The 15,143-nt window shown below is 46.3% G+C and overlaps 1 long non-coding RNA gene across 1 annotated transcript; it reads right to left on the bottom strand.

The window, feature by feature from the left end:
• Positions 1–1,940: 1,940 nt before the first annotated feature.
• LOC127692547 (uncharacterized) lies at positions 1,941–14,563 on the bottom strand. The gene is made up of 3 exons (XR_007979484.1): positions 14,396–14,563; positions 5,831–5,948; positions 1,941–2,033 (listed from the first exon to the last, which is right to left on the bottom strand). It is a non-coding gene; the product is annotated as an uncharacterized LOC127692547 (long non-coding RNA).
• Between the last annotated feature and the right edge of the window lie 580 nt (positions 14,564–15,143).

The raw sequence follows: 15,143 nt of genomic DNA, 5'->3' as shown, positions 1-15,143 counted from the left end.
GGTTTGGGGGGGGGGGGTTCTCTCAGGACCAGGCTGATGTCACTCTGGCGGGTGTGTTATGCACCACAGCATGTGGAGCAACCTCTCTGGTCTCCCCCACCCCCGACAACCATAAACACCCCCAGATACCACCAAGAGTCTCCTGGAGGAACTTACCGAATGACACAGTGACATCTGGAAGTTTCCTTCTCAGTGGAAGAGTCTGAAGACTGAAAGTCAGCCCTCTAAGGGCTTCCTCTAGACACATAGGTTCCTTCCTTGGTCTTCCATGAGCGGAAAGAAGTTCCATTGTCACCTGTCAGGCAACATGATCTGTTACCCAGCATGCCAGGCTTTTAAATGTTCATGGATGCTTATAAACTGATATATTTTTAAATTATATCGACATGGACTTGATTTCCCATAAATTCTATGTGTTCCGCATGCATGTGCATGTGTGACTGAGACAGAGACCTCCTGTGCTGGAGTCATTCCAGACTCTTTCGCTGTGACTGATTTTATTTCAGTCAGCAAAATGGTCTCCTCTGTCTCTGTCTCCCCTCCAACTACACCTTCATTTCTTCCTTCATCTCCTCCTCCATCCCCTCCTGTAGTATTAATTGCAAACAAATCCTGGCATAGAGTTGTTACCCTCCTCAATGGCATATGTTCCTGAATGAGACACATGCGCGCACACACACACACACACACACACACACACGCACGCGCATGCACGCACACACTCATGCACACATGCACGCACGCACACATGCATACATGCAAGCGCATGCGCATGCACATGCACTCACACGCACATGCACACATACATACATACACATATATACACACATGCACACGCACACTCACACACATACACACATGCACACACGCATATGCACATGCACACACGCACACACACACACATGCACATGCACACACACATATACGCACATGCACTCACACGCATATGCACACATACATACATACACATATATACACACATGCACACACGCATATGCACATGCACACACGCACACACACACATGCACATGCACACACACATATACACACACGCACACACGCACATGCACACATACACACACGCACACACACGGACACACATGCACACGCACATGCGCACACACGCACATACACACATACAGGCACACACACACACAGAGTTTTTATATTTTAATAGGCCTTATGCAGCACAATAGCTGGGCAACCGTCGAGTCTCTATGTTGTCAGAATCTACCTCCCACCGATAATTCTGAGTTGTTATTTACTAACATCCTTGGCCTCTCTGGACCCATTGTGCATCCCTCTGGACCATCCGAGGGTGCTCCTCTTGCTTCTCTACTGCATGGCAGCCTCTGTGTCTCCCCTTTCCACGCTCTCCTAAGGCATGTCGGTTCTCCTTTCCCTCCTCCTGGTCCCAAGCATCGGGAATCCTAAAACCCCGCCTCTGTCTGCCCCCTCCCCAGCTCTGAGCTGCTGGCATCTTTGTTTACTAATCAGAGCCAGCTGGGGCCAGGGTCCCAGAGCTAGAGATGACCCTCTGTGCAAACAGTGTACTGGGAACGAAATGAGCATCTGTAATACAATCAACTACACCCTCCTCCATCTCCTCCTCCATCTCATCTATCCCCACCTTCATCTATCTCCCCATCTCCTCCCCCCATTTCCTCCTCCATCTTTTACTCTTTCTCCTCCACATTCCCCTCCATCTTCTCCTCCAATCTCCTCCATCTCCTCTATCCACACTCAGCTTTGCATGGTTCTGGAAAATCAAACTAAGCTCCTCACACTTGATTGGCAAGTGCTTACCCACTGAGCCTCACGTCAGCCCATGTTACCTTTTGTTATACAGTCTAACAATGTTTGTCTTGTGAGCATGGTCACCTGCTCAGGATGAACTAGCATGTATGACAGAGGAGCTCACCAACCCCCACTCACCCTGTCAGTTGTCCTGAAGATCCTCAGGGATTTTCTGTAGGGTACCTAGCTCCTGGATAGCCACACAACCATGGGCCACACCAATTGATCTCAGTACCCTATCAAAACAAAGAAAGAACATGAAGTTGAACAGGTACTCTTTTGAAGATTCCAGAAAGAGTTGTAAAGAAGTAGAGACTGAATAATAATCCATTGTACACCTGTGAAAATTACTCAAATAAACTAAAAATATTATATTTTAAAATTTAATAAATACAATAACAATTTAATAATTAAAATTGATATTTTTATGTTTTTTCAAAATGTTAAAAATTTATCTCAGGGACAGAGTCTTACTGAGTACCCTTGGCTGTCTTGGAACTCCTATGTAGACCAGGCTGGCCTTGAACTCACAGAGATCTGTCTGCCTCTGTCTCCCAAATGCTGAGATTACAGAATTGTGCCATCACATCCCCCCAAATTTTGATATTTTATTTAAAATGATAAGACAGCCTGGTGGTGGTTGCACATGGCTTTAATTTCAGCACTCTGGGAGCAGAGGCAGGTAGATCACTGTGACTTTGAGGCCAGCCTGGGCTACACAGTGAGTTCCAGAATATACAGGGATACATAGTGAGTCCCTGACTCAGAAAATAAAATAGTTAAACAAATTTTAGTGTTTTAAATTTATTATATTTTAATTTGAAATGGGAGAACAAATTTTAATATTTTATTTAGAAGCCTTTAGACATATTCAATATACTATTTCAAACTACAGAATATAAAGTTATTTAGATGCTTTTTCCCCCTTTTTTTGTCTTCTCAAAAAATTACATCATTTTGTATATGGAACAGGTGGGCATATGTGAAGGTCAGAGGGCAACTTTTGGGGAGTTGGTTCTTGCCTTCCAATATGTGGGTCTCAGGGACTGAACTCAGGTTGGAAGGCTTGATGACGTGCACCTGTCCCCACTGAGCCATCTCACCAACCTCTTTCCTTTTTCCATGAGGTCTTCCGGTTCTGGAGTGTGCAGGTGTTTGTGTGCACATGTGACCACATGCAGGGCCTCGACTAGCTCAGGTGTGGTGGTTTGAATGCACTTGGCCCATAGGGGGTTGTACTGTTAGGAGGCGTGGCCTTGTTGGAGGAAGCATGTCACTGTGGGAGTGGCTTTGAGGCCTCACACATATGCTCAAGTCCGGCCAGTCAGTTTCTCCTGGGTGCAATCAAATGAAGACGCAGAACTCTCAGCCCCTCCCTCACCATGCCTGGGCTCTGCTGTGCTCCAACCTTGATGGTAATGGACTGAACTTCTGAACCTATAAGCCAGCCCCAATTAAATATTGTCTTTTGTAAGAGTTGCCTTGGTCATGGTGGTGTCTCTTCACAGCAGTGGAAACCCTAACTAAGATAACAGACGGCCCGGTAGTGGTGGTGCACGCCTTTAATCCCAGCACTTGACAGGCAGAGGCAGGCAGATTTCTGAGTTCGAGGCCAATCTGGTCTACAGAGTGAGTTCCAGGACAGCCAGGGCTATACAGAGAAACCCTGTCCCGGTGGGGGGGGGGGGGGGGAAGCAAAAAGATACCAGATTAGCCTGGAACTCCCTGTGCAGCAAGGATGCCCTTGACTCTCCTGCCCTGAGTGCCAGGATGTGGTGTGAACCGAGGGTGGAACTAAGGATTCTGCGCATGCGTGGTCAGCTCTACCTGCCCTGGACATTTCATCTTTCTCTGTTGTTTTGTTTGGATTCCTGCTCCTCGCTCCAATTTCTTTTCTTCTTCTACATAGTTAAAAAAAATTGAGCCGACTAATCCTACTTTTAAATTCCTTTTGAAATTGTAACTTATGTATTTAATCTCTCAAAATTAATGTTATCCCATGTGAGCCCCAAATCTACTCGCGAGGCTGCAAGCGCCCCCCTATCGCCGCCTGCAGGCCATTCTGAACATGGCAATCACAGAAGCTGTTCCTAGCAGGAGTCAGAACAAAAGCAGCCAGAGGTTTCCACAGGTGGACTAAGCAACACACCTAGCACCCTTGACCCTCCCCATGACTCTCAGCCCACTCCTCCTCCTCTGTGGGATGCACGGTTCTGAATTCTGACAGCAGAGATGGGTTCACTTGGGCTCCTTGTTTTTATATTGATTTTTGTTGTTGCTGCTGTTGTGTTGATTTAAAAAAGAAAGAAAGAAACAAAGAAACAAAGAAAGAAACAGAGAAACAAAGGTCATTCATGGGTGCTGTATTCACATTAACGCCTTCTTCCTCTCCTCCCACATCTCCCACTCCCTCTCAGGTTCATGACCATACACACACTCTCACTCACACACACACACACACACACACACACACATACACATACACATACACACACACACACACACACACACTATCCAAGCCCATCTGGCCTTGGGATTGGATAACTGTTCTTGGGCTGATCCCTGGAAAATCTAATTCTCCTCTTAGCATCCATCAATTTCCTGTAGCTCTTCACTAAGACACGCGTAACATTCACACCAGCCTGTCAACTGGTGTTGCCGCTGTTCAGGTGTTAAGTGGCGACAGTGTGGCAGTGCCATGAATGCACCTTCCGTGTCACAGGTAAGACATACTTCCCCAGCAAGAGGCCTCCCCTCCTTTGGCTCTTACAGCTTCCTGCCTGTTCTGCAATGGTCCCTAGACCTTGGGTGTCAGGATTGCGACACAGGCATATCAGAGGGCCAGGGCATCCCAAGATCATTTAACTCTCTGCATTTTAACCAGTTGTGGATTTCTGTGACGGTCTCCATCTGCTGCAAAGAGAAATGTCTCTGAGGAGGGGTGAGAGTGACGTTTGTCTGTGGCTCTCACACATGAGGATAAGTATTTGGAACACACAGACAGTGCCCTAAAGACAGGTGCAGGAAGAGGGTTTCTGAGCAGGACTGTGGTGATTTATATACGCTTGGGCCAGGAAGTGGCACTATGAAGGGGTGTGGCCTTGTTGGAGTAGGTGTGTCACTTTGGGAATGGGCTTAAATACCCTCAACCTAGCTGCCTAGAAGAGAGTCTTCCACTAGCAGCCTTCAGATGAAGATGTAGAACTCTCAGTTCTGCGTGCACGATGCCTGCCTGGATGCTGCCATGCTCCCACCTTGATGATAATGGACTGAACCTCTGAACCTGTAAGCCAGCCCCAAGTAAATGTTGTCTTTATAAGACTTTTCTTGGTCATGGTGTCTGTTCACATCAGTAAAACCCTAACTAAGACACCTGGGAATCTCAGAATTGAGAACAGCAGGAGAAACTGCCTTGACCTGCTCTGGGACATACAACTGAGGACTGTGGGCACTGGGTCACATAGCACACCTGACTTCTCCATGATAATGAGGTATCTATAGCCCCCAGTGGTCCGCCAATGAGCTTCTCTTAATGTAACGGGCCAGTTGTTCATAGGCCTGGGAAATACTGTATACTTGATAGAGTGTAAGGCAAATGGCGTCCCCAGTGGAGGAGTTAGAGAAAGAACTGAAGGAGCTGAAGGGGTTTGCAACCGCAAAGGAAGAACAACAAAGTCAACCAACCAGAGCCACCCCCCTGCCCCCAGAGCTCCCAGGGACTAAACCACCAACCAAGGAGTACACAAGGCTCCAGCTGCATATGTAGTGGAGGACAGCCTTGTTAGGCATCAGTGGGAAGAGAGGACCTTGGTCCTATGAAGGCTCGATAGATGCCCCAGTGTAGGAGAATCAAGGGCGGGGAGGTGGATGGGTTGAGGAACACCCTCACAAAAGCAGGGAGAGGGGGAGGATATGGAGGGAAAGGGGATAACATTTGAAATGTAAATAAAGAAAATATCCAATAAAAAAGAAAAGAAAACAAAAGAAAAGAAAACAAAAGAAAAGAAAACAAAAGAGGCAAGTAGAGACTTACCTCTAACAAGTGCCACCTCCTCAGCCAGGTCTGAGGGGAAGGGGGCTTTGTCTCTGCCCTCCTTTTGCATGGCTGGTCGCATGTCCGGTACCAGTACCCATCATGGTGTTGTGGAGTCCTGTAGAAAAGCACATGCATATCCTTGCCCCTGTGTCAGCAAGGGGGTGGGTGTAATCAAGATCACCTGGGAAGCCTCTCATCATTTCTTGAAAACTAAGGGACTCTGCCCAGAAAGACTGAGAGTGCTTAAGAGAAAAGGGCTGTCTTGTCTTACCAGGTTCCTTATCATAAGGTTTTCTTGCCCAACCACTCACCTTTTTGTTTGTTTGTTTGTTTTTTGTTTTTTCCTCGGATTTGGTTTTTTTTGAGACAGGGTTTCTCTGTATAGCCCTGGCTGTCCTGGAACTCACTCTGTAGACTAGGCTGGCCTCGAACTCAGAAATCTACCTACCTCTGCCTCCCAGAGTGCTGGGATTATAGGCTGCGCCACCATCGCCTAGCTCAACCTTTTTTTTTTTTAAATTAGATATATTCTTTATTTATATTTCAAATGATTTCCATTTCCTGGTCCCCCCCCCCCAGGTTCCCATAAGCCATTTCCCCTCCCCCACTCCCTAATCAACCCCTTCCCACTTCCCTGTCCTGGTAATACCCCACACTATGACATCGAGCCTTTCCAGGACCAAGCGCCTCTTCTCTCTTTGATGTCCGACAAGGCCATCCTCTGCTGCCTATGTGTCTAGAGCCATGGGTCCCTCCATGTGCACTCTTTGGTTGATGTTTTTGTTCCTGGGAGCTCTGGGGGTACTGGGTGGCTCATATCATTCTTCTTCCTATGGTGCTACAAACCCCTTCAGCTCCTTGGGTCCTTTCTCTAGCTCCCCCATTGGGGACCCTGTGCTCAGTTCAATGGCTGGGTGAGAGTGTCCCCCTTCTTAGGCAAATGGGTGGAACTGGAAAATATCATCCTGAGTGAGGTGACCCAATCACAAAAGAACACATATGGTACACACTCACTGGTAAGTAGGTATTAGCCCAGAAGCTCAGAATACCCAAGGGATTGAACTCAGGACCTCTGGAAGAGGAGTCAGTGCTCTTAACCAGTGAGCCACCTCTCCAGCCCAGGGTTATGTCTTTTAAGGCGATCAGGCAGGCCTCCCTGTGAAAGTCTGTTGTTGGATCTTTGCCTGTCAGCCAACAGAGCATCGAGAGAGGCAGTCAGGGCTGCTACAGGGTCATAGGGTAGTCCCCTGGTGGCTACTACCCATTTTCTGAAGGTCATCATTACTAACTCCTGCTACCACATTGTGGGTTGGCACATTAAGACTTCTCCCAAGCCAATTGTTTAACAAGCATGTCTCCAGTGGGTCCTGAATCCACTCCTCTCCCCATTGCCTGAGTAACCCTCATGAGAAAGTCCAGAAAGGACTTGCCTGATTGCTTTACAAGGTTGGGAAAACAGGCAGAGGGATCTCTGGGAGTGCGGGCCTTGAGGGCCTTGAAAGACAGATCAGCCACCTGGTTGAAGCAGGCACGTTGGCTGATAGTAGTTTGGGTAACTGGGTTAAAGTATGCCCCGTGGCCAGTCAGCATGTCTAGGGTGATGTTGAGGTGATATTCAAGATTTAAGCATGCCTGACTCTCAGCCAAGTCCTGATATGCTGACTGCCAGTTGTGGGCTCCAGGACCACTTTAAGAAGATTATACAAGGCATAATAGGTTTGTAAGTGCAAGGCGCATTGTCTTAAGACCAGATCAAAGTAGGGAGAGTCAGGCCCGGATTCATTGACTGCCTTTCTTTTTTTTTTTTTTTTAAGATTTATCTGTTTGTTTATTTACTTAATATAATAAGTACACTGTAGCTGTCTTCAGACACTCCAGAACAGGGCCTCAGATCTTGCTATGGATGGTTGTGAGCCACCATGTGGTTGCTGGGATTTGAACTCAGGACCTTCAGAAGAGCAGTCAGTGCTCTTAATCGCTGAGTCATATCTCCAGCCCCTTGACTGCCTTTCTAATTAAAGTGACGTCAGCTCCTAATCAGACCAGGTTCTGCCCATTTGGAGCTTCGCTGAACCCTTCCTGCCCTGCGAATGAGGGGAAGCATGGATCAGGGCTCCATTCCTGACTCCCAGTGGTGCACCATCAATGCCCTGTTACTCAGACAGGACACAGTCCGAGACAGTCCCAGATGCCGCTGCTTCCCCTTCTGGTCCAGCAAAAAAGAACAGGAACTGTACAGCAGCATTATGGACTTCCTTCTACCTCCCCGGAGTGGCAGCCGTGCGCTCCAGCACCTGAAGAGGCAGACTGTGGTACAGTGCCCTTCTTCTGTACTCTGATCTTTCTTAGGACACCAAAAAAGGCAATCATTACCAAACATATTATAATTAGTTCTCTGATTATAATTAAAACAAAACTAAATGGGGCCCAGGTGGCCTCTGCTATACTGCTTTCCGGTTTTTAACATGGAAAACATTTCCTTTTTAAACCTTGCTTACTCTCTCCTTCCTTTGGAGACTTCACTTTATTATATCCTAAAACTCAGTATTTCTTTCTTTCTCCAGCATCTACGCACATTTACAAAACATTTCTACTTATTTCTCTTTTACTGTTAATACCTTTTTCTTAAAGATTTATTTCATTTATATGAGTACACTGTAGCTATCTTCAGAAGCTACAGAAGAGGCCATCGGATCCCATTACAGATGGTTGTGAGCCACCATGTGGTTGTTGGGAATTGAACTCAGGACCTCTGGAAGAGCAGCCAGTGCTCTTAACCACTGAGCCATCTCTCCAGTCCTACTGCTAGTATCTTAATATCTGATAACTGAATATCCATTTCAGTACTTTTTTAGCTTCTGTCTCTGAGCATGTTACCAACTCTGAGGTCTGGGATTTTAGCTTCTCTGACTTCAGCAATATCTTTGTTCCCAGATCCTGTGCCTGAATTCTTTCGTCCAGGTCTTGTGTCTGGAGCAAGCTAATCTGTATCTTGGGCCTTAGCCTGGATCTAGATATTGTAGGGCTTTCGTGAGTCCCACTTGGGGTTTAATAACAAAGATGCAGAGATGTACAGTGTACTGCTGTGGGCCTCTCGCTGGGGCAGTCTCTCAGCTGGTCTCTAGCTCAAGCCAACTTTTCCACCTCTCCACGTGGCTCTCCGCTCTACCCCAGCGCCAGCCACCAGCTCTTTCTTATGCAAAAATCCACACTCCTTGCTTGAGTTGGCCCTGGGGGCTCTATGACTTTGCCTTTCTTAAAAGCAAAAGGGCAGGTGAGGAAGCAAAAAACATTTACATATCCCTCCAGTCAGGTGCCAACAGCCCAGCCATTAACAACTGAGAATACAGGGACACACCTTACAACATTCATGAACCAGTTATCCCACATGCCACACCTGAACTGAACTCCATGAACCTGAAACATCTCAACTTGAGAATTTACTAGGAGTCCCCTGACCAGCACATTCTTCCTCCTCCTGAAGGGCTGAGACCCCCAGTGTCTTGGGGTTTGTTCTCTAGGATCTTGGCGGGACTTCCATAAAAGTTGTGGGGTTATTCACACAAGAATGCTTAGATATGCCGGGTGGTGGTGGCGGCGGCGCACGCCTTTAATCCCAGCACTTGGGAGGCAGAGGCAGGAGGATTTCGGAGTTCAAGGCCAGCCTGGTCTACAGAGTGAGTTCCAGAACAGCCAGGGCTATACAGAGAAACCCTGTCAAAAACAAACAAACAAACAAACAAAAACAAAAACAAAGGAGTGCTTGGATATGGAGTTAAACCAATAGAAAATCCTTGTTAGCCAGCCAGAGACTATACTGAGTGTAGAACAACACAGGATCACAGTGCTACCCCGAGCCTTTCCCAAGATGAGCTTTTAAGCAATTAAACCATGTTCTTAAAAAGACCAGTTGGCCAGAGGCAGAGCTACAGATGTCAAAAAGCAAGCTCGGTACATCTAGAGACTTTCCCAGGTCTGTGTACTTGGATGGATTCCTTTGCTTTATTTAGTTTTAGCAGCTGACCCTTTTTGTGTGCTGAGTTTTACAGCCTGAATGGTACGGCCATCATGGAGTCGTTGGTGCTAAGTGTTACAGTACTCCTTCAATAATTACATAATAAGGGGAACTTGGGGAAATAGAGGTTGCAACCTGTCACCTCACTCCCTGTATCAATCAGGCAATTTATCTGTTGGACCATTCCCCTGATCTTTGCTGGGATCTACATTGAGGGTCTGGGGGTCCTTCCTTGATTTGGGGGTTATTGATTCTGTACATTCTTTGGCCTGACTAGGAATTTGTCTGAATCCTCCTCCTTGGAACTGTTGTATTGGTATCTCATCTCCTGTTCCAAATGGCCTTATACCCTCGATTTTCAGAACAAATGGAGGGTTGGGTTTGCCCTGCCTTTGCCTAAAAGTTGCCAAATTTTTGGTGTGCTTTTTCATGATGCTGATTTGGTTTTATTCTGGACTAAATTAGACTGGAGAGGTACTGTCTTATCTGTCTCCTGCTTTCTAGTTTGCTTGAAGCAGTTGATAGCTTCTCCAATAGTTTGGCAATTGGCTAGAGTTGATGCCAATGTCATTCTCAAATTTGTAGGGACACCCTTAATTATAATCTCCGCATGCTGAGGAGCAGCAGCAAGGCCTGTGGTTTACATCACTTACATTATGGTAAACTAAGTGAAGTAGACACAACTGCCTGGCCAGTTCAACGCCTCTTTCATAGTTTTTCATTGTTCTTGTGTCTTTTTTGGGAGGGAGGGTTTTTTTTTTTTTTCTTCTTTCTTTTGATTTTTTTCGAGACAGGGTTTCTCTGTGTAGCCTGGCTGTCCTGGAACTCACTCTGTAGACTGTGCTGGCCTTGAACTCAGAAATCTGCCTGCCTCTGCCTCCCAGAGTGCTGTTCTTGTGTCTTGAATTGAGTTAGAGTAAGTGCGGGGAAAGCCTGCCTCCCACAGCAGTTACCCCATCCAATAAGGGTTAAGTTCCCCTTTTAACTAAGTACGTCCTACACATTCTAATATTTCAGGATTTTCTAGAATCTCTTTGACTTCCTTCATTCCTTCTGAGGTTAATACTTCTATATCAATCCCCTTTTCCCAGACGTGAGCTATATAGGGAAGCACCCTTACCTCTTCTTTGTATAAATTCTTGTCTTATTTGCTGCAGCTCTGTCCCTGTAAATGGTCTGGATTCTACTTCATTGGTCATGTGAGTATTTTAGATTAACCAGTGTGTAGTGGGTTTGACCTAATGCTGCTTATATTCCAATGTTACTTTGGATCCCCAAAATTGTTTGCATGAGAGAGTCCACATATAAGACACTGAGGGAACCCCAATTGGTTCCGATTGGTAAATAAAGATGCCCGGCAGCCAATGGCTGGACAGGACAGACGGAGGCGGGACTTTAGGATTCCCAGCTTGGGACCTGGAGAAGAGAAAGGACTGCCGAGCCTTGCCGGGAGAGTGTGGAGAGGAGAGACACAGGTCCCCAAGAAGAATGCGGTGCAGAGAGGCTTGGCCACCATGGGAAGGGGCGGGGAGAGCGCAACCCAGTTGGGCAGCCTTCCGGGTCCCGAGCAGCCAAGATAGAATAATACAGAGTTTAGTAAGCAATAACTCAGGGGTATTGGTGGGCGGTGGATTAACTGCAAGGAGATTAGGCAATGGTCCAGCTATTGAACTGCTTAAGGCATATTCAAATATAAAGGCTGTGTGGTGTGTGTGTGTGTGTGTGTGTGTGTGTGTGTGTGTGGTCTTTCCTTCGGAAACATAAACCATTGAGGCAGGTAGCGAATTAGCCACTGAAATTTTTTAATTAATTATTCCAACGTGAGTGAGGAATAAGTAGCCTTAACCTTACCAGTCATTACTAGTAAAGAGATCTCAGTGTTGCTAAGGCATCTGACGGCCCTTATTCTTCTCTGAATGGGTTGTTTCCCTGTCTGTCAAGTTGCTAGCTAGCTGTTTACCTTGCATTCTATCAAGTCAACTCTGAAGACTTACCTCTCACATCTTTAATTATTCTGCCTAAGAACCCAGGCACCTCTGAGGGCTCTGCCCTCTCTAGCAAGGGCTCAACAACCGCTAGGGACAGGAAGTGAAATTGAAGAAATAGCCTTCCTGCTTATTGAGCGTGGGTAACTTCTGTCGTACCAAGCATCACCATGTCCTGTCCTACTCACCTTCAGGACAGTTTCTATCCTTTATATTCATTTTCTAAGGTCTCTGCATTTTGTCAATTTGTCAGATAATAGAGAAATCTGATTTCTCTTTTTCTGAAGTACCAATTTAGGTTGCTGTAGAGTAGGCCTGACTTACCAGCTTTTTAAATTTGAGATCTGCCCTTCTCACTCTTCTCTGGGCTGCCCAGTCCTCGTGTAACTCTAAGTGAGCCGCTCCCACTATACCCTACTCCATCTTAAAGACAGAAACCTATACTGTCCAAGACAGAAACCTATACTGTCCTGGGGGTTAGTTCCTGCCACAGAATTCCCTCTTTAGGGTTCTGGTTCCTTCTTTCCTATGATATCTCTCTGCTACCTAAAAGTCAAGCAGTCAGGAATTCACCCTTCTCCTCGGGTAAGTATGAAATACCCTTGGTATAGGAAGAAGGAGGAAGGGGAGAACTGAAGTGGGTGGGGTTGAGGAAGGAACAGGAGTCAGGTGGGATGGGGTGGAAGGAAAGAAACTAAGCACTGGAAATAAGTGGTGTGTGTGTGTGTACGTAGGTAGGCAGGTAGGTAGGTGGGTAGGTAGATGTATGACTAAGGCAGAGAGACCTTCTAGGCTGCAGTTATTCCAAATTCTTCTATTGTGACTGACTTATTTCACTCAGCAACATATGCAGCATAGTTGTCTCCTCCACCTGCTTCCCTCCACATCTCCTCCCCATCTCCTCCTCCATTTCCTCCCCATCTCCTCCTCCATCTCCTCCCCATCTCCTCCCCATCTCCTCCCCATCTCCTCCTCCATCTCCTCCCCATCTCCTGCTCCATCTCCTCCCCATCTCCTCCTCCATCTCCTCCCCATCTCCTGCTCCTCCATCTCCTCCATTTCCTTCCACTCATCCTCCACCTTCTTTAGCATGTTCAGATTTACATGGTTCTGAAAGTTCAAACTCAGACCCTTATGCTTTACCCACTGAGCCATTGCACAGACCATGTTATCTTTTTTTTTTTTTTTTTTTTTTTTTTTTGGCTTTTCGGATTTGGTTTTTTCGAGACAGGGTTTCTCTGTATAGTCCTGGCTGTCCTGGAACTCACTCTGTAGACCAGGCTGGCCTCGAACTCAGAAATCCGCCTGCCTCTGCCTCCCAGAGTGCTGGGATTACAGGCATGCACCACCACCGCCCGGCTCTATGTTATCTTTTATAATGCAGTCTCCTAATGGAGTCTGTCTTCTGACCAGAACATTTCTACCAGAGCAATTGGCATAAAAATGAAATGTGAATCTATGTAATTTTAGTGTTTCCAAAACTACAATTTTAAAATGGAGAAGAAAGAGTGTAAGACCTGGAGGAGGGGGCAGAGAGTGGTGAAATGCAGACACTCGGCAGCTGGAGCCCTGAGGAACTCGCTGTGGATGTGCTCACTTGCGCAAGATCAACCATGCCATCGCGGACAGGGAGCAGCTCAGTAGTTCCACCCCTTTGCTGTCATTTCTCAGAGGGTTTCTGTAGAGCACTACACAGCCCTGGGCAGCACTAATTGAGACAAGCTCTCACTATGTAACTTTTAGAAATTGTTGTTAGTTCCCCCCCTCACATTTTCCCCAATGCTTCAAATTCATAACCTCAGAGATACACAAACATATATCAATTAACCAAGTAAAGAGGAATCTGCAGAGCAAGATGGAGTCTTCACTAGCTATACAAGAATATATCTGATAGAGTATTAGTATTCTAAATACATAAAGAATTTAAAAAACAGAGTCAAGAAAACAAATAGCCCAATTTGAAAATGGCCTATGGATCTGAACATAGAGTTCTCAAAAAGAGAAATAAAAATGGCTAAGAAATGGTTCAAAAATTAATCAGCCCTAGCTTTAGGGAATATAAATCAGAACAACAGAGAGACTTCATCTTACCTCTGTCAGAATGGCAAAGATCAAGAAAACAGGCAGTCAGTCCTGGAGGGGATGCAGGGAAAGGGGCCCTCCATCCAGTGTTAATGGGATTGTGAACTGGTACGGCCACTTTATAATCAGTGTGCAGAATTCCCCAAAAGCTAGGAATGAATCTTACATATGACCTATTGAAGTTGAAAATTTTGGTTTCTTTGGAAAGTTAGTTGTGTTTGATGGTGTTTTGCTGGGGCAAACATGTGAAGGAGTGTTTTCCTGAGGCAGACTCCAGTGGAAGGATGTTTTGCTAAAGCAGACACGTGAAGAACATTTTGCTGAAGCAGACATAGGTGAAAAGAAGTTTCACTAAGGCGGATTCCTAAAGGAATGTTTCGCTGAAGCAGACACCAGTGAAAGGATGTTTTGCTAAAGCAAGTGGAGGAAAGGATGAGTGCTGACAGGTTATTCACCAAAGACACACATGCATTGGCTCACCTTATGTGCATTGCTGAGGCTCCATTTGTCATGACTTCGTAGACAGAAACCCACCAAAAAATTCCAGGTGATGTACTGGTGGCTTCTTGTCACTTCTGTGGACTCAGGCCATTTGGCAGAGTGATGTCAGCTGATTCAGACTCATGTGGAGTTTTGCCAAGACAGACTCACGTGCTGAAGTATGACACATGATGAAGCAAGACCCACGGAGGACATGTGACATTTGGAGGGAGTACAAATGGGGCTCAACTTACTGAGACAGGGGCTTGCTTGTAGAGATCGCTTTACAACACTTCTTGGTCTCACGTCTTTGCTGATTTTTGCTTAGTTGAACGAGCCAAGAACTTCTCCTGGAATCCCTGGTGGTCCTGGCTCCTTCTCTTGACTCATGCTTTTTTGGCTGAAGTCTGGCCGCTCCTGCTAGGTCATGCCACCTCTGCTGACCTGTGACCTGGACTGCTGGTGTATCTGTGAAGTGTTTGCCAGTGGATCAAGCTGCCACTGCTAACTCATGTGGACTGGACTGCTGATTTCCTGACACAGCAGATGGGATTTGCTCCAATGAAAATTTTCTAAACAGGTCCACTTCCCCCATATCCTAATGACCTTTCTCTTCCACTGCCTCTGGTGGGTGGTGAGCTAGACGGGAGTAAAGCTTCTAAGAACCTGTATTAAAAGTAGGTTTTGGAAAAATTAAGGGTACAACCCATCTATACCACTCCTTGTAATTTGCTGAAAAGACTCATCA

Source organism: Apodemus sylvaticus, chromosome 9 (genome assembly GCF_947179515.1).
Source record: "Apodemus sylvaticus chromosome 9, mApoSyl1.1, whole genome shotgun sequence".
In the NCBI taxonomy this organism is placed as follows: Eukaryota; Metazoa; Chordata; class Mammalia; order Rodentia; family Muridae; genus Apodemus; species Apodemus sylvaticus.
Note: the sequence above shows the minus strand (reverse complement) of the source record. Positions and strands in the feature narration are given on the sequence as shown.